The following is a 19,333-nucleotide window of genomic DNA, read 5'->3' on the forward strand; positions in this document are numbered from 1 at the left end:
TTTTGTGTTCTAGATATGTGGTAGTAGAGTAGAGGCCTGAGGGCACACACTTAATATGTTGTGAAATCTGTTATGAATGCATTGTAAAGTTTGTTGTCATGTTTTTAAAATGTATAACTGCCTTTATTTTGCTGGACCCCAGGAAGAGTAGCTGCTGCCTATGGGGAATCCATAATAAATATAAATGACCATGCTACCAATGGATCTTCATCTATCATTCATGAACTAAGACACCGAAGGACAATGAAGTCAGGTTACAACAGCAGCCAAACCCCTTCAGTAGAAAACCAGAGGTCCCCCTAAACCTACACAATGTCATTAGTAGAAGATATAATCACAGTCATTTCTTCTAAACCTTGACATGGCCCTAAATGAACGTTACAACAATCTGATGGACCCCTCCTTCTCCTCTTCTGTGTGAATATTGTAGGGCCTTAATGAACATTACAACAATCTGATGGACCCCTCCTTCTCCTCTTCAGTGTGAATATTGAAGGGCCTTAATGAACGTTACAACAATCTGATGGACCCCTCCTGCTCCTCTTCAGTGTGAATATTGAATGCAGGGTAAAGGGGTCCAGTGAACAAGTCATTGTACGTGTGCAGGTGTGTCATAGCATCAGAGGAGACGCTGTAAAAGGACAGCGTGCTGACCGGCCAGTCCAGAAACACCCCAATGCAATTAGTGGTAGTGGTGCCTTCTCCTGAATATGCAACTTCATCTATAGCAAACGCGCATTCTTCATTCAAGTCAATCAATATTTTTTATTGTTCTCAGTAAGGTAAGTAGGTCTTCCCATAATGAGAATGACCGATATTGCACGCATTCGACATTTGAGAAAAATAACGTTACTTGGATCATATCGAATCTATTAGATATACAACCAATTTATCGACAATCTAAGATGACTTGCTTCCTCATCATAATTAAGATCTCATTAATCTCATCTGCATTTTCATTGTTCTATGTAAGGTATAATGTATATTCTTCCCATTTAGATAACTTTTACCAGCATGAATTAATAAAAGATAGATGTACTGCTGTAGACATCTGGTGTTGGGTACTGTGCTCAGTAACCCTCGCTCTTTCTGCAGGGTTTTGGCCAACAAACATTTATAATCAATAAGGCCTCATCACTCTCCATGGAGGAGCAGTACGTTTTTGCCATGAACCAATTCATATCACTCTCTGATTGCCACATTCTAACTGGTTTAGTCACTAATTGAAGACTCTATTGCAGAAAATGCTCAAGAGGCAATTCTGTATGCTGAAAGCCCAGGGAAGGCTCCCACTGGACCTACCTCTGAGACCAATGAAGGACTGGCTCCTGGCAGGGAAAAGAGTCTTCCTGGAGTAAGTGCAGTGTTCTCTGACTATTTTTAAATACGAAGTACGAAACTTTATACTTCATTTAGGTAACTTGAGTTCATCACATCAGTACACAAGGCCAAATAATAACCTGAATGTATCAAAATATATTAGATGATAGCAATAGTTTGATAGATAGTGTAGACAGACACAGTCTGATACATTTCCATATTCACATGAAGGCGTGAGGCAGAGACATGGAAGAGATGGAGGAAGGTCTCTGTAGCTGAATTGGTGAGGACTATGTAGAGCAAACAGTACACCCACTGTAAAGCACTTCAAATATCAGCAAGCTCATTTTTGTACCCAGAGAAAAGCAATAGCTATCAGTTCAAATTCATAATTTCCCCCATCATTTCAATGATGGACCAGTGTCCAGTCTCACCTGGTACATCAACGGTCTTTTAATGACATATTATGTTGTTACATAGACTTGGGATGCAAAGAGGGGCCTGGAATTACAGAAAACAGAGACAGAGATAGTTATCCTGCTCAGTGGCCAGAGAGTTCAGGATGAATTAAGGATACCAAATGTCATCGTGGACACTGCGCCCGACAGAGACATCCAGCTTCTGAAAGAGGAGCGTTGGAAGTTGAACTTCTTGCACCTAAAGGATGAGACATGCCTGGCCACTGAGGTAAGACATAAGAGCCATCTACAATGCCAATATTGTTTCTTTGAATAAAATGTCAAGTATCTTTGTCGTTTCTGTGTATAATATGGTGGTAAAAGTTGGTCAATATTACATAGGAGTTACTATCAACGTTGGATGTCTTTGGTTTGTTTTATTTGTGAAACTTCTATAGGATATCAATCAATCACATTTATTTATAAAGCCCTTTTTACATCAGCAGATGTCACAAAGTGCTATACAGATAGTTATGTATGTCTCTGTCCATTTACAGCTCTCTGAGCTTTATGGACATTCTGAGACCTCTTCAAAGGAAACTCTAATTGAAGAGAAAAGACCAAAGACCAAGTGCCCGGCCAGTGTCGCTGGGGCTGCTGACATTGACAACACCAACGAGGAGGCTTCAGTGGAGTCTCCGAATAACAATGTGGTGGATGTCCAGGCTGAGCCGCTGGCCCTGGTCGGTGTGGAGAAAGAGGCTGCTGGAGATGGAAAGGTCCTCAGCAAGGTGGTGAAGCCCAAAGTGTGGCTGAAGGAGGGTTGTAAAGTTCAGCTAACCCGAAAATTCTATGATATGATTGCGGAACTACCAAAGGTAAGGAACAAGAAGCCTGTTTCGTAAGTGTCTTTCCAAGTTGGGTGTATCAGAGTTGTCTCAATCTGGACAATATTTTAAATTAGCTACTATAATCTTTGACTTTGGATGTCTGTGGTATGTTTTTAGAAAAGCGACAGATGTGTTGTTCTTGCTCTTTCATTACGCTGCATTGTCTGTTTAGTCCTATTTCGGATCCACCGAGAGCCTTCCTGAGGTGTGGCAGAGGTCCTGAGGCCTCAAACGCAGTGGAAGAGGTGTGCAGTGACACAAAGAAGACAGAGTGTACTGGAAACCATCTGAAAACGGGAAATGGCCTAAGCAAGGTGGTGCAGCTATCCACTGAGAGCCGTCCTGAAGTGTGCAGCAGTCCTGAGGTGTGCATCAGAGTGACTGAGGTGTTCAGTGGAGGTCCCGAGGCCTCAAACACAGTGGAAGAGGTGTGCAGTGACACAAAGAAGACAGAGGCTACTGTAAACCTTCTGAAAACGGGAAATGGCCTATGCAAGGTTGTGCAGCTATCCACTGAGAACCGTCCTGAGGTGTACAGCAGTCCTGAGGTGTACAGCAGTCCTGAGGTGTGCATCGGAGTGACTGAGGTGTTCAGTGGAGGTCCCGAGGTATGCAGTGGAGTGCCTAACATGTGCAGTGGAGTGCCTGAAGTGTTCAATGGAGGTCCTGAGGTGTGCAGGGGAAGTCCTGAGGTGTTCAGTGAGGTGTCTGAGGCACCAAACGCAGTGGAAGAGGTGTCCAGTGACAAAAAGAAGACAGCGGCTGCTGAAAACCTTCTGGACACTGAAAATGTCCTTAGCAAGGTGGTGAACCCCAAAGGGTGCCTGAAGGAGGACTGGGAAGATCAGCTGTCCAGAGACTTCAATAATACGATTGTAAAACTCCCAAAGGTAATGAACAAGAAGCCTTTTTTGTAAATGAAAGGTCAAGCATCTTTGTAAATTGGGTGTGTCAGGGTTGTCTCAAACTGGACAATATTATAAATTAGCTACTATAATCTTTGACTTTGGATGTCTGTGGTATGTTTTTTGAAAAACGACAGATGTGTTGTTTTTGCTCTTTCCTTACGCTGCATTGTCTGTTTAGCCCTATTTCGGATCCACCGAGAGGCTTCCTGAGGTGAGCATAGGAGTGCCTGAGGTGTTGAACGCAGTGGAAGAGGTGTGCATTGACACAAAGAAGACGGAGACAACTGGAGACCTTCTGAACACTGGAAATGGCCTCAGCAAGGTGATGCAGCTATCTACTGAGAGCTGTCCTGAGGTGAGCAGCGGAGTGACCGAGGCGTTGAACTCAGTGGCAAAGGTGTAAAGCGAAATAAAGAAGCGGAAGAAAAATGGCGTTCTGCGATTCTTCCGACGTGTGTGGAAGTTCTTCACATGCACCATCAGCCTCCCCAAAGAGGAGTGACACACACAACTCTGGGCCACACTCTGCATCTGAATTTCTCCACCATCTCCACCTTTCCTTTGAACTGCCTATTTTTAATAATAAAAATAAAGGGGACTGAACCCCAACAAAAAAACTGGTTTCATTAGTGTTTTTCATATAACTTGAAATTCATAATGCTTGAAATAACATTTTTATTAATTAATTATCCAGACTATTAAGCTGTTTGAGAAGTACTTATTAAGTACTTATTAATCACAGTATTACTGCATTACACACTAGTAAATATGTACGAAATCATTTGAGACACTTTGCATATTAATGTAAGTTTGTGGTTGAATGGCTTTACTGTGGGACATTTTCCTGATCAACACCAAATCAAACTTTATTTTCAGAGCACATTTCTTACAGATTATGCATTTCAAAGTGCTTAGCAAATAAAATAAAAGGTTAGAAAGACACAAATAGGTTTTATAAATGAGACAAATTAAAATAGTAAAACAATAACAGTGGACATGAGAGACTAATGCATTAAAATAAATGAAAATAAATAAGATATATACAATAGATAGTATGACTAAGCAGAAGCATGGCTAAAAAGGTATGTCTTAAGCTCTTCAAACTGTCTACAGTTTCTGAGGCCCTCAGATCCTCCGGCAGGCTGTTCCAAAGGCCAGGACCATAGTGGCTGAAGGCAGCCTCACCAAACGTTTTGGTTCTCACCTTTGGAACAACTAAAAGAGGATCTGAGGGACCGACCGGGCACATACAGTACCTTAAAAGCATGTCAGACATGTATTCAGGTGCAGGGCCACGTAGTACTTTAAAAATCCCATACAGCTATTTTAAAATAAATTATAAAACTACAGGCAACATTTACATTTAAATTTACATCATTTAGCAGACACTCTTATCCAGAGCGATTTACAAATTGGTGCATTCAACTTAGGATAGCAAGTGGGACAACCACTTTTTATTTTTATTTTTATGGGGTGGGTGTGGGGGTAGAACGATTACTTTTATACTATTCCAGGTTGTTATGATGAGTTTCTCAGGTATCAAAGAATCAAGGATAAATTCTCAGTCATTATGCGATATAACCCCTATTTCTGAGACATGCAATCAAAAAAAACATACATAGAAATAAATTGTGACCATCATGACATCATCCCCACAAATACAAAGATCCGTGACACTTTGTAAATTACATGGATGTTACAATATATGCAAATGAATATATCAAACATAGAAATAACTTCAGTCTTCTTACTTTTACTTATTTATAGGTTCACACCATTCTATGCCAAATTATCCCTTATTATGCATTAAGATACCATCTGTATTTACCTCACTAGAAGACAAAAACACAACAGTTTAATTAATTTCATTTCTAAACCAATAAATCCCTATAAACATTCACCATATGACAAATTATTATGCTTTAACAATTATTCCTAATACCAATTCCTAATATACATGTCACGCTCTGGCTCCGGGACTGTGTAGTTTGAGCCAGGGTGTATTCATTTGGTTGTGTTGGGTATAGGGTGTGTTCATTTGGTTGTGTTTGGTTTTGGTTGTAGTGTCTTGTCTCGTCATGTGACTCCCAATCGGAGGTAACGAGTGTCAGCTGTCGGCTCGTTATCTCTGATTGGGAGCCATATTTATACTGTCAGTGTTCACCTTAGGGTTGTGGGTTTTTGTTCCATGTTTCAGTCTGTGTACTGAGGACTTCACTATCCGTCATTGTTTATTGTTTTCTCGTTCGTGCACTTTAACTTTAATAAAGTCATGTTCGCTACAAACGCTGCGCTTTGGTCCACTCCTTCCGTAGACGGCCGTGACAATACATCCCAATTTCCATTATATAAACCCTTTAAATACATATAACCGAATGGAATGACAGTCAGTTGATTCCTGAAAAATCTGAAAAATCTTGAAATTATTGGAGGTATATAACTCTGTTCCTCCACTCAGGTACTCAGCCATAACCCACATCTCATCATTGTCATTCCTCAAACGTCGTCCTCTATCACCTGATAATTGTCATCAACAGTATCCTCATCTCTAATCGTCAATTTCATCGTAGCCTTCTGTATCATTGGTTGACATGATACCTGTTCAATCTCCCCTCTATCCATACCTCCTTTGTGTTAGAAAAGTCCTACAATGTTACATATATATCTAGGAATCTCTCTTTCTTACTTGCCCCTCCATCAAGGTAGCCATTAACACCTATTACTAACCTTCCCACTTGGGTGTTGTCCATCAATGACTTCATTAATCCTTTACCACCACATAGTCTCCAAGTTGCAAAAAATGTCCAGATTCTCCCGGTAGGTCTGTCAGAGAAGCCATCACCTTTTCTAAAGAAAGTCTGGATAACATTGTTAGTTGAGACACAGCATGCTACTTCAACCTTTCTTCTTATCCTTCCTGATAAGCCTTTTAGATTAGGAAGTGCACATTCTTGCATCTTGTTATAGTCACTAATGTCATAGAAAGGCCTCCTCTAAATTCTGCCTTATACCACAAATACATTTTCCTCTAAAACATTTAATCTAACCCATAACACATGACTTTCTACTGCTCAAATTCTTAATACAATATGCAAATATACCAAGAAATCCTCATACCATCAATACTACCCCCTTTTTTGAACACATGAGTCACAACGTGATTCATGCTTTCGAAAACAAAACACCAACATTGTTAATTAAACCCTAAAAAAATGAAATTAAAAAGACAACCTTTGATAATACCTCCATTTACTTCTATCCCGTAAAGTAATCCAAGATTAGTATACATAACTATCAACAGTTATCCCTCATTCAGGATAGCTCTCTCTCTCCCTTGTTATTATCTAGCCCAAATCATATATATTAAAATCAAATTATAAACCACAATCAGTTATAATAAATTACCCTCAACTCAGTAAAATGAACTATCTTACATTTCTCAGCCCTTGTTTCTCGGATTACTAGTGTGGATGATCAGATCACACCAGCAAGTCAGAACAGAGTTCAGAGGTCATTGAAATCATTCAACGAATTGATAGTATACTAATCATTACCAACATTCAAAACATCTAATAAATGTTATGTACCCCAAGTTTGCATAAAATCCTCATGACATTTATTCTCATAAGAAATCATGTATACCCAAAACTCAGTCAAAAATAAAAATAAAAAGTCATTGTGTGTGCTCCTTTAAGACGTATCACCTTTGACCTGTTGAAATCCCCTTAAATAAAAATAACAACCTTTTATAACATCATCCTAGGTGAGTTGTGTGTTTATTTGAAAAACCCATTTGGAAAACAAATAAAACAAACATGGCCAGGCTTTATTTAATTTGGTAGCTCCCTATTACAACCTAAAAACAAGACTACTTAATTTTACTAACTAGTTCCACCCTAGCTCTGGGCAATATTCCAATGAGATAAAGAAATGCCCTTTCTCCTGGAATAGAAAGTATACATGTTGTTAACATATAATCAACAATCCAAAGATAGTAATTACACACAAAACATGATACATACATCCACAGTCCTATCTCATCAATAATCATTTGTATCAATCTCACTCCTCATAACTACTCAAATAAAAATATTATATAAAACCTTTCACAAAATTAAAACCACTCAAAATTACTCTGAGTTTACAATGATTCTGTTGAATTGATCACCCTTCAGATCATATCCTCTTTAAATCTCAGCATGATTATTGAACCCCTACATCTGCTCCTTGTGATCCCACATCAAACAAACCGTTATCATTTACTGTATCAACAACATAGGAAATATCAGCTACCCCTTTTAATGTTCCTAACTTCCCTCTAAATGTCAAATTTCATTATCCAATACATTATGTATATAATATAATAATATAATATTATATATAATATAATATATAATATATATAATAATATAATAATATATAATATGCCATTTAGCAGTACTCCTCTTAAGTAAGACTAGATATCTTATCCCCAGCATCGATAAAAAAAAATTGATACGTTGTGTCCGACTTTACCCCTAACATAATATTATAGGAGACTTCCATCAATCCAGGAAAAAAAACTCCCACTTAGAAGACACTAGATAATAACACGTTTTATTAAGTTAAGTACACCTTCCACTATAAACCTATAACCCCTTTTTAGTAATTTAATCATTGCAAACTGTTGCATTGATGTTATTAAAATATAAACCTATTGTTTCATAATCCAAAACCCATAAAAAGATGTCTACTTAATCCATCATGCCAACAACAACAACTATCTCCCATCATTCAACGTACCATAAACAGATTATCGTTATCTGAAGTAATGAACCATTTGCATAACACACGGCTGTTTAAACAAACTATATAATGTCATAAAAAAATTATCAATTATGAAATATCGTTCCTTATTCAACTATCTAGACATGTTCTTCATTAGTAAATCGTCTCCACAAAGCAATACTACTTAATAACATATTCTCATTCTCCTAAATATAAATAATTACTTCTATTAAACAATCCCATTCAACATCAAGTCAACCTGTCTCATCAACCAATTAAATTACTTACTTTTTAAACCCTCTACAATATCTATCATACTCTACCGCTAATTTTCCTCATAACAGTACCTCAACAGATGAGAAATTAATTTAAAGTTATAGTCAAAACCAATAAAACATCCATTCACCGATATGCAATTTTAATTACTATGTTATCCTATCTGACATGGATTGGTAGGACAACATCTTTCCTATAATGTTATCAATGAAACCAGTAATTCACGTCAATAGCATCAATGTAAAAGATTTGCTTTCAATCCCTTACTGGATTCGAATCAGGGACCCTCTGCACACATCGACAACAGTCACCCTCGAAGCACCGTTACCCGTCGCGGCCCTTGCATTGGAAGTGTTGGACAAACTGGACGTGAGAGAGTACAACGTCAGATGAGGGGCGTAAGAGGCTGGTCCCTGCTGTTCGATGCTGCCGAAAGGCTATGTGAGTTGAAGTGTTGATGTGTACAGTATGTCACTGTATGTCTTACAGCCATTTAATTAGTCCTATACTACATCCACATCTCCCATAATAAACGTCTCTCCTCTGTAGACTAGCGGACTGCCGCCTTACAACGAGTTGCTGTGAAACGGTGGCATCTGCACTACAGCTGCCCGACTCCCAGCTGAGAGAGCTGGACCTCAGCGGCAACGCCCTGTTGGACCTGAAGTCCCTCTCTGTTGGACTGAGGAGTCCCAACTGCCGACTGGATTCACTTAACCTTAGCCATATCAACATGGGAAGATCGGGACCAGAGCTTCTAAAGGCTGTGCTGATGGGTGCTCACAGCCAGCCACTTGTGTTGAGGTGAGTGCTATGCCTGGAACAACACACAGCAGAACACTTTTCAACAGTCAGTAACCTTCAAAATCTACTCTGGCAAAGAAAACAAGCAATACATATAATGATAAACAACTTTAAATGATGGTGGTATGCATGTTGGCAAGTTTGAACAATTCAAAAAAAAAATTGGGTTGTTTCACACAGACTCACCAGTTGTGATCTCAAAGATGACGTTTGTGAAACCGTTGCCTCGGCTCTCCATTCAGCTGTCTCATGTCTGACAGAGCTGGATCTCAGCTACAACAAACTGACAGACACAGGGGTGAAGCAGATCTCCAGTGGTCTTATGAGTCCACACTGTAACCTGAAGATACTGAGGTGAGTAATGAACATGTTTAAAGGGGAAGGTCAGGATCAATAGAAGGGAAATGCCTGCACTTTTCAAAATTGTCAAATCAACTCCATATGTGGTTTGACATTAGGTGATTTGTTAATTTATGTAAAAACATTGCACACATGCCCCTATCACTTACCATTGATTGTTAGCTAGCTTCTTAGTCTCTGTGGTCCTCTGTAGCTCAGCTGGTAGAGCATGGCGCTTGTAACGCTAAGGTAGTGGGTTCGATCCCCTGGACCACCCATACACAAAAAATAAAATGTATGCACGCGTGACTAAGTCGCTTTGGATAAAAGCGTCTGCTAAATGGCATATTATATTAGTCCAGGATTTGGCTTAATGTATCTTGAAACTGGCCCTATAGGTTAATTTATTCTTGATTAATGACAGCTCCCCTTTACATTTTTTTAATACATGTTTTTTCATGTTGGACAGACTGACTGGTTGTGGGGTTACAGAGGAGTCCTGTGGAAGTTTGTCCTCTGCTATAGCAGTCTGTCAGCTCGAGGAGCTACGTCTGGGCTGCAACAAACTGGGCGACTCTGGAGTAAAGCTGCTGTCTGCTGGACTGATGGATCCACACTGTCAGATACAGACTGTTTAATCTTCCACATGTTACAGTAGAAGAAACCTTTTATTACCGCATTGTTAAAACTATACCGTAACAATGGAAACACCAAGAGAACATAACGTTAAATTCTCTCCCTTTTTCCCTCCCAAGGCTAAGGGAGTGTAATCTCTCCAGACGTTCCTGTGTCTCCCTGGCTCCTGTCCTGTGGTCATACTCAGTACTGAGAGAGCTGGACCTGAGAGACAACAGCCTGTGGTACTCTGGAATGAGGCTCCTCTCTGCCAATAGCATAGTCAGTGTAGTCAGCTCAGCCATACCCATTGAGACTGTGTCTGTGCCTCGACCTAGGTTGGGCAAAACTAAACATGGCGGTGTTCACCCTAGCAATCTTATTAGGATAAAGACCTCCTCCATTCCTGCCATTATTGAAAGAGATCGTGATACCTCACATCTCAAAATAGGGTTACTTAATGTTAGATCCCTCACTTCAAAGGCAGTCATAGTCAATGAACTAATCACTGATCATAATCTTGATGTGATTGGCCTGACTGAAACATGGCTTAAGCCTGATGCATTTGCTGTGTTAAATGAGGCCTCACCTCCTGGTTACACTAGTGACCATATTCCCCGTGCATCCCGCAAAGGCGGAGGTGTTGCTAACATTTACGATAGCAAATTTCTATAAAAAAAAAAAAATATGGCGTTTTCATCTTTTGAGCTTCTAGTCATGAAATCTATGCAGCCTACTCAATCACTTTTTATAGCTACTGTTTACAGGCCTCCTGGGCCATATACAGTGTTCCTCTCTGAGTTTCCTGAATTCCTATCAGACCTTGTAGTCATAGCAGATCATATTCTAATTTTTGGTGATTTTAATATTCACATGGAGAAGTCCACAGACCCACTCCAAAAGTCTTTCGGAGCCATCATCGACTCAGTGGGTTTTGTCCAACATGTCTCTGGACCTACTCACTGCCACAGTCATACTCTGGACCTAGTTTTGTCCCATGGAATAAATGTTGTAGATCTTAATGTTTTTCCACAAAATCCTGGACTATCGGACCACCATTTTATTACGTTTGCAATCGCAACAAATAATCTGCTCAGACCCCAACCAAGGAGCATCAAAAGTCGTGCTATAAATTCTCAGACAACACAAAAATTCCTTGATGCCCTTCCAGACTCCTTCTGCCTACCCAAGGACGTCAGAGGACAAAAATCAGTTAACCACTTAACTGAGGAACTCAATTTAACCTTGCGCAATACCCTAGATGCAGTTGCACCCCTAAAAACGAAAAACATTTGTCATAAGAAACTAGCTCCCTGGTATACAGAAAATACCCGAGCTTTGAAGCAAGCTTCCAGGAAATTGGAACGGAAATGGCGCCACACCAAACTGGAAGTCTTCCGACTAGCTTGGAAAGACAGTACCGTGCAGTACCGAAGAGCCCTCACTGCTGCTCGATCATCCTACTTTTCCAACTTAATCGAGGAAAATAAGAATAATCCTAAATTTATTTTTGATACTGTTGCAAAGCTAACTAAAAAGCAGCATTCCCCAAGAGAGGATGGCTTTCACTTCAGCAGTAATAAATTCATGAACTTCTTTGAGGAAAAGATCATGACCATTAGAAAGCAAATTACGGACTCCTCTTTGAATCTGTGTATTCCTCCAGGGCTTAGCTGTCCTGGATCTGCACAGCTCTGCGAGGGCCTGGGATCGGGAGAGACACTTAAGTGTTTTAGTACTATATCTCTTGACACAATGATGAAAATAATCATGGCCTCTAAACCTTCAAGCTGCATACTGGATCCTATTCCTACTAAACTGCTGAAGGAGCTGCTTCCTGTGCTTGGCCCTCCTATGTTGAACATAATAAACAGCTCTCTATCCACCGGATGTGTACCAAACTCACTAAAAGTGGCAGTGATAAAGCCTCTCCTGAAAAAGCCAAACCTTGACCCGGAAAATATAAAAAACTATCGGCCTATATCGAATCTTCCATTCCTCTCAAAAATTTTAGAAAAAGCTGTTGCGCAGCAACTCACTGCCTTCCTGAAGACAAACAATGTATACGAAATGCTTCAGTCTGGTTTTAGACCCCATCATAGCACTGAGACTGCACTTGTGAAGGTGGTAAATGACCTTTTAATGGCGTCAGACCGAGGCTCTGCATCTGTCCTCGTGCTACTAGACCTTAGTGCTGCCTTTGACACCATCGATCACCACATTCTTTTGGAGAGACTGGAAACCCAAATTGGTCTACACGGACAAGTTCTGGCCTGGTTTAGATCTTACCTGTCGGAAAGATATCAGTTTGTCTCTGTGAATGGTCTGTCCTCCGACAAATTAACTGTACATTTCGGTGTTCCTCAAGGTTCCGTTTTAGGACCACTATTGTTTTCACTATATATTTGACCTCTTGGGGATGTTATTCGAAAACATAATGTTAACTTTCACTGCTATGCGGATGACACACAGCTGTACATTTCAATGAAACATGGTGAAGCCCCAAAATTGCCCTCGCTAGAAGCCTGTGTTTCAGACATAAGGAAGTGGATGGCTGAAAACTTTTTACTTTTAAACTCTGACAAAACAGAGATGCTTGTTCTAGGTCCCAAGAAACAAAGAGATCTTCTGTTAAATCTGACAATTCATCTTGATGGTTGTAAAGTCGTCTCAAATAAAACTGTGAAGGACCTCGGCGTTACTCTTGACCCTGATCTCTCTTTTGACGAACATATCAAGACTGTTTCAAGGATAGCTTTTTTCCATCTACGTAACGTTGCAAAAATCAGAAATTTTCTGTCCAAAAATGATGCAGAAAAATTAATCCATGCATTTGTTACTTCTAGGTTAGACTACTGCAATGCTCTATTTTCCGGCTACCCGGATAAAGCACTAAATAAACTTCAGTTAGTGCTAAATACGGCTGCTAGAATCCTGACTAGAACCAAGAAATTTGATCATATTACTCCAGTGCTAGCTTCCCTACACTGGCTTCCTGTTAAGGCAAGGGCTGATTTCAAGGTTTTACTGTTAACCTATAAAGCGTTACATGGGCTTGCTCCTACCTATCTTTCCGAGTTGGTCCTGCCGTACATACCAATACGTACGCTACGGTCACAAGACGCAGGCCTCCTAATTGTCCCTAGAATTTCTAAGCAAACAGCGGGAGGCAGGGCTTTCTCCTATAGATCTCCATTTTTATGGAACAGTCTGCCTACCCATGTGAGAGACGCAGACTCGGTCTCAACCTTTAAGTCTTTACTGAAGACTTATCTCTTCAGTAGGTCATATGATTGAGTGTAGTCTGGCCCAGGAGTGTGAAGGTGAACGGAAAGGCTTTGGAGCAACGAACAGCCCTTGCTGTCTCTGCCAGGCCGGTTCCCCTCTCCACTGGGGTTCTCTGCCTCTAACCCTGTTGCAGGGGCTGAGTCACTGGCTTGCTGGTGATCTTTCATGCCGTCCCTGGGAGGGGTGCGTCACTTGAGTGGGTTGAGTTACTGACGTGATCTTCCTGTTTGGGTTGGCGCCCCCCCTTGGTTTGTGCTGTGGTGGAGACCTCTGTGGGCTATACTCGGCCTTGTCTCAGGATTGTAAGTTGGTGGTTGAGGATATCCCTCTAGTGGTGCGGGGGCTGTGCTTTGGCAGAGTGGGTGGGGTTATATCCTTCCTGTTTGGCCCTGTCAGGGGGTTTCTTCGGATGGGGCCACAGTGTCTCCGGACCGCTCCTGTCTCAGCCTCCAGTATTTATGCTGCAGTAGTTTATGTGTCGGGGGGCTGGGGTTAGTTGGTTATACCTGGAGTACTTCTCCTGTCTTATCCAGTGTCCTGTGTGAATTTAAGTATGCTCTCTCTAATTCTCTCGTTCTCTCTTTCTCTCTGAGAACCTGAGCCCTAGGACCATACGTCAGGACTACCGGGCATGATGACACCTTGCTGTCCCCAGTCCGCCTGGCCTTGCTGCTATTCCAGTTTCAACTGTTCTGCCTGCGGTTACGAAACCCCTACCTGTCCCAGACCTGCTGTTTTCAACTCTTAATGATCGGCTATGAAAAGCCAACTGAGAGACCTGAGCCCTAGGACCATACGTCGGGACTATGAAAAGCCAACTGAGATTTATTCCTGATTATTATTTGACCATGCTTGTCACTTATGAACATTTTTGAACATCTTGGCATGGTTCTGTTATAATCTCCACCCGGCACAGCCAGAAGAGGACTGGCCACCCCTCATAGCCTGGTTCCTCTCTAGGTTTCTTCCTAGGTTTTCGCCTTTCTAGGGAGTTTTTCCTAGCCACCGTGCTTCTACACCTGCATTACTAGCTGTTTGGGGTTTTAGGCTGGGTTTCTGTACAGCACTTCGAGATATTAGCTGATGTAAGAAGGGCTATATAAAATAAAATTGATTGATTGATTGGACTGAGGAACCCCAACTGTGCCTTACAGACTCTTAGGTAGATTACACATTTGATATTGTGAAAGCATACTGTAAACTTCAGAAAACAGTCAAATAGGAATGATTGAACTAGTGAACTGCACTGCACTTAAATGGAATTTAAACGTTTTAACTTAAAAAATATATACTCTAGCAGTTGTTCATTGTTTTATGCTGTCTCTTCTCTCTGTAGGCTTTCTGGTTGTCTAGTCACAGAGAAAGGCTGTACGTTTCTTGCCTCTGCTCTGGAGTCAAATCCCTCCCACCTGAACGAACTGGACCTGAGCTTCAATCACCCAGGAGACTCCGGAGTGAAGCTGCTCTCTGCTAGACTGGAGGATCCACACTGTAGACTGGAGAAACTCAGGTAAAAGGAAATGTAGTTGATTTGACTTTTGCTTCTGTTAACACCTCATTGCTCAATGGGCTTTCAAGACTCTAGTTTATATAGTGAAATCATCAAGGCAATCTCCATTGTAATCAGGTTCAATAGGCCCTACATGACTCTTTCTTTGTCCCACAGTTTGGACCATGGTGGAGAGTCCAGAATCAAACCAGGCCTGAGGAAATGTGAGTCATCAAACTACATTTATGAAAAGAAAGCTGGCTTTTTAAGCACCTAAACTTTTATAAGCAAATTGTGAAAATAACATAAAACACATGTGTTTCTGTTTATTTCTGCCTTGTCTTGCTACAGATGCCTGCCAGCTCAAGCTGAACGGTATGTCAGCAGATTTTGACCTGACTCTGTCCGAGGACAACACGAGGGTGGTGAGGAGAACACAGGTTAACCGATATCCTTATTTTGATTTCTCGGATTCAGATGACTCAGATCGGACAGAAAAGTTGGATAAGTGGGCCAAAGTACGCTGCAGGGAGCCCCTGTCTGATGGTCGTTTCTACTGGCAGGTTGAATGGACTGGCTGGGTTGACATTGGGGTGACATATACATCCAGATCGGTTACTGAGAACAAGAGGTCTTTGAGGCTTTTCTGCTGCAATGAACAGTACACATTTATTCATAATATCAGGATCTCAGTTGTGCCAGTACCCAGGCCGGACCCAAAGTGTATAGGAGTGTATCTGGACTTTCCGGCTGGCACTCTGTCCTTTTACAGCGTCTCCTCTGGTACACTGACCCACCTGTACACATTCCACACCACGTTCACTGAGCCCCTTTACCCTCAGTTCAAAATCATGTGTGATGAGATGGAGATATTTGGCTCAGTTAAAATCCAAACTCTGTGAATGAAAGCAGCCATCACCAGAGTAACTGACAGACACATTTTTAATTAATTTTATTTCTGTAAATAGATTTAGTCTGTTTTTTGGGGGGAGATTTTAATTGAACTTTATTGATACCCAGGTGGGAAATCGAAATGGTATAGTCACACATTACATACATTGATGATGTAAATAAAGTTTTGTATGGAACTGAGAGTCATGTTGTTGTGTCTCTGTCTTATATCAAGTGATGAAGATGACATCCACCTGTCTCATCAAACACATCATCACTCAGAGTGATGACATCAACCTGTCTCATCACAAATACACCTTCACTCAGAGAGATGACATCCACCTGTCTCATCACAAATACACCTTCACTCAGAGAGATGACATTTACATTTTAGTCATTTAGCAGACGCTCTTATCCAGAGCGACTTACAGTTAGCACATACATTATTTTATCGAACCCACAACCCTGGCGTTGCAAACGCCATGCTCTACCAACTGAGCTACAGTGGGGAAAAAAAGTATTTAGTCAGCCACCAATTGTGCAAGTTCTCCCACTTAAAAAGACGAGAGAGGCCTGTAATTTTCATCATAGGTACACGTCAACTATGACAGACATATTGAGAAAAAAATTCCAGAAAATCACATTGTAGGATTTTTAATGAATTTATTTGCAAATTATGGTAGAAAATAAGTATTTGGTCAATAACAAAAGTTTCTCAATACTTTGTTATATACCCTTTGTTGGCAATGACACAGGTCAAACGTTTTCTGTAAGTCTTCACAGGGTTTTCACACACTGTTGCTGGTATTTTGGCCCATTCCTCCATGCAGATCTCCTCTAGAGCAATGATGTTTTGGGGCTGTCGCTGGGCAACACGGACTTTCAACTCCCTCCAAAGATTTTATATGGGGTTGAGATCTGGAGACTGGCTAGGCCACTCCAGGACCTTGAAATGGTTCTTACGAAGCCACTCCTTCGTTGCCCGGGCTGTGTGTTTGGGATCCTTGTCATGCTGAAAGACCCAGCCACATTTAATCTTCAATGCCCTTGCTGATGGAAGGAGGTTTTCACTCAAAATCTCACGATACATGGCCCCATTCATTCTTTCCTTTACACGGATCAGTCGTCCTGATCCCTTTGCAGAAAAACAGCCCCAAAGCATTATGTTTCCACCCCCATGCTTCACAGTAGGTATGGTGTTCTTTGGATGCAACTCAGCATTCTTTGTCCTCCAAACACGACGAGTTGAGTTTTTACCAAAAAGTTTCATCTGACCATATGACATTCTCCCAATCCTCTTCTGGATCATCCAAATGCACTCTAGCAAACTTCAGATGGGCCTGGACATGTACTGGCTTAAGCAGGGGGACACGTCTGGCACTGCAGGATTTGGGTCCCTGGTGGCGTAGTGTGTTACTGATGGTAGGCTTTGTTACTTTGGTCCCAGCTCTCTGCAGGTCATTCACTAGGTCCCCCCGTGTGGTTCTGGGATTTTTGCTCACCGTTGTTGTGATCATTTTGACCCCACGGGGTGAGATCTTGCGTGGTGCCCCAGATCGAGGGAGATTATCAGTGGTCTTGTATGTCTTCCATTTCCTAATAATTGCTCCCACAGTTGATTTCTTCAAACCAAGCTGCTTACCTATTGCAGATTCAGTCTTCCCAGCCTGGTGCAGGTCTACAATTTTGTTTCTGGTGTCCTTTGACAGCTCTTTGGTCTTGGCCATAGTGGAGTTTGGAGTGTGACTGTTTGAGGTTGTGGACAGGTGTCTTTTATACTGATAACAAGTTCAAACAGGTGCCATTAATACAGGTAACGAGTGGAGGACAGAGGAGCCTCTTAAAGAAGAAGTTACAGGTCTGTGAGAGCCAGAAATCTTGCTTGTTTGTAGGTGACCAAATACTTATTTTCCACCATAATTTGCAAATAAATTAATTAAAAATCCTACAATGTAATTTTCTGGATTTTTTTTCCTCAATTTGTCTGCCATAGTTGACGTGTACCTATGATGAAAATTACAGGCCTCTCTCATCTTTTTAAGTGGGAGAACTTGCACAATTGGTGGCTGACTAAATACTTTTTTTCCCCACTGTACATCCCCTGCCGGCCATTCCCTCCCCTACCCTGGACGACGCTGGGCCAATTGTGCGCCGCCCCATGGGTCTCCCGGTTGCGGCCTGCTACGACATAGCCTGGATTCGAACCAGGATCTCTAGTGGCACAGCTAGCACTGCGATGCAGTGCCTTAGACCACTGCGCCACTCGGGAGGTGACATCCACCTGTCTCATCACAAATACACCTTCACTCAGAGAGATGACATCCACCTGTCTCATCACAAATACACCTTCACTTAGAGAGAGGACAATGATGTTTTGATTAGAAAATGTTATGTAATAAACGTAATAAATATTTACCATTCACACATCATTCAGCTTTGGGTGGAAATGGTCTTTGGAAGTTGTTTGTTTATATTTTTATTATTGTATTATTGTTGTTGTTATAGTTATCATGTTTGATTATTAATATGTTTTTAATGATTAATTTGTGTAAAAGGGGGGGGGGGTGATACTACAGAGTGATAGAGGAAAGAGAGAGAGCGAGGGAGGAGGGGGAGAAAGGGAGAGTGATAGAGGAAAGAGCGTGGGAGGGAGGAGGGGGAGAAAGGGAGAGTGATAGAGGGTAGAGCGAGGGAGGGAGGAGGGGGAGAAAGGGAGATTGATAGAGGGAAGAGCGTGGGAGGGAGGAGGGGGAGAAAGGGAGAGTGATAGAGGGAAGAGCGTGGGAGGGAGGAGGGGGAGAAAGGGAGCGTGATAGAGGGAAGAGCGAGGGAGGAGGGGGAGAAAGGGAGAGTGATAGAGGGAAGAGCGTGGGAGGGGGGAGGGGGAGAAAGGGAGAGTGATAGAGGGAAGAGCGAGGGAGGAGGGGGAGAAAGGGAGAGTGATAGAGGAAGGTGCGTGGGAGGGAGGAGGGGGAGAAAGGGAGATTGATAGAGGGAAGAGCGTGGGAGGAGGGGGAGAAAGGGAGAGTGATAGAGGAAAGAGCGTGGGAGGGAGGAGGGGGAGAAAGGGAGAGAGATAGAGGGGGGAGGGGGAGAAAGGGAGAGTGATAGAGGAAAGAGCGTGGGAGGGAGGAGGGGGAGAAAGGGAGAGTGATAGAGGGAAGAGCGTGGGAGGGAGGAGGGGGAGAAAGGGAGAGTGATAGAGGAAAGAGTGTGGGAGGAGGGGGAGAAAGGGAGAGTGATAGAGGAAAGAGCGTGGGAGGGAGGAGGGGGAGAAAGGGAGAGTGATAGAGGAAAGAGCGTGGGAGGGAGGAGGGGGAGAAAGGGAGAGTGATAGAGGGAAGAGCG

At 41.9% G+C, this 19,333-nt stretch overlaps 1 pseudogene across 1 annotated transcript; it reads left to right on the top strand.

The window, feature by feature from the left end:
* The first annotated feature begins 1,244 nt into the window (after nucleotides 1-1,244).
* LOC311115779 lies at nucleotides 1,245-16,181 on the top strand (annotated as a pseudogene). Its single transcript has 14 exons — nucleotides 1,245-1,354; nucleotides 1,552-1,603; nucleotides 1,801-2,007; nucleotides 2,276-2,596; nucleotides 3,695-3,915; nucleotides 8,841-9,000; nucleotides 9,109-9,363; nucleotides 9,544-9,717; nucleotides 10,172-10,339; nucleotides 10,458-10,603; nucleotides 14,734-14,767; nucleotides 14,942-15,115; nucleotides 15,272-15,318; nucleotides 15,446-16,181. The product of its transcript is annotated as an uncharacterized misc_RNA (transcript).
* The last annotated feature ends 3,152 nt before the right edge of the window (nucleotides 16,182-19,333 follow it).

This window comes from Coregonus lavaretus, assembly GCF_964263955.1.
Source record: "Coregonus lavaretus genome assembly, contig: HAP1_SCAFFOLD_351, whole genome shotgun sequence".
Classification (NCBI taxonomy): Eukaryota; Metazoa; Chordata; class Actinopteri; order Salmoniformes; family Salmonidae; genus Coregonus; species Coregonus lavaretus.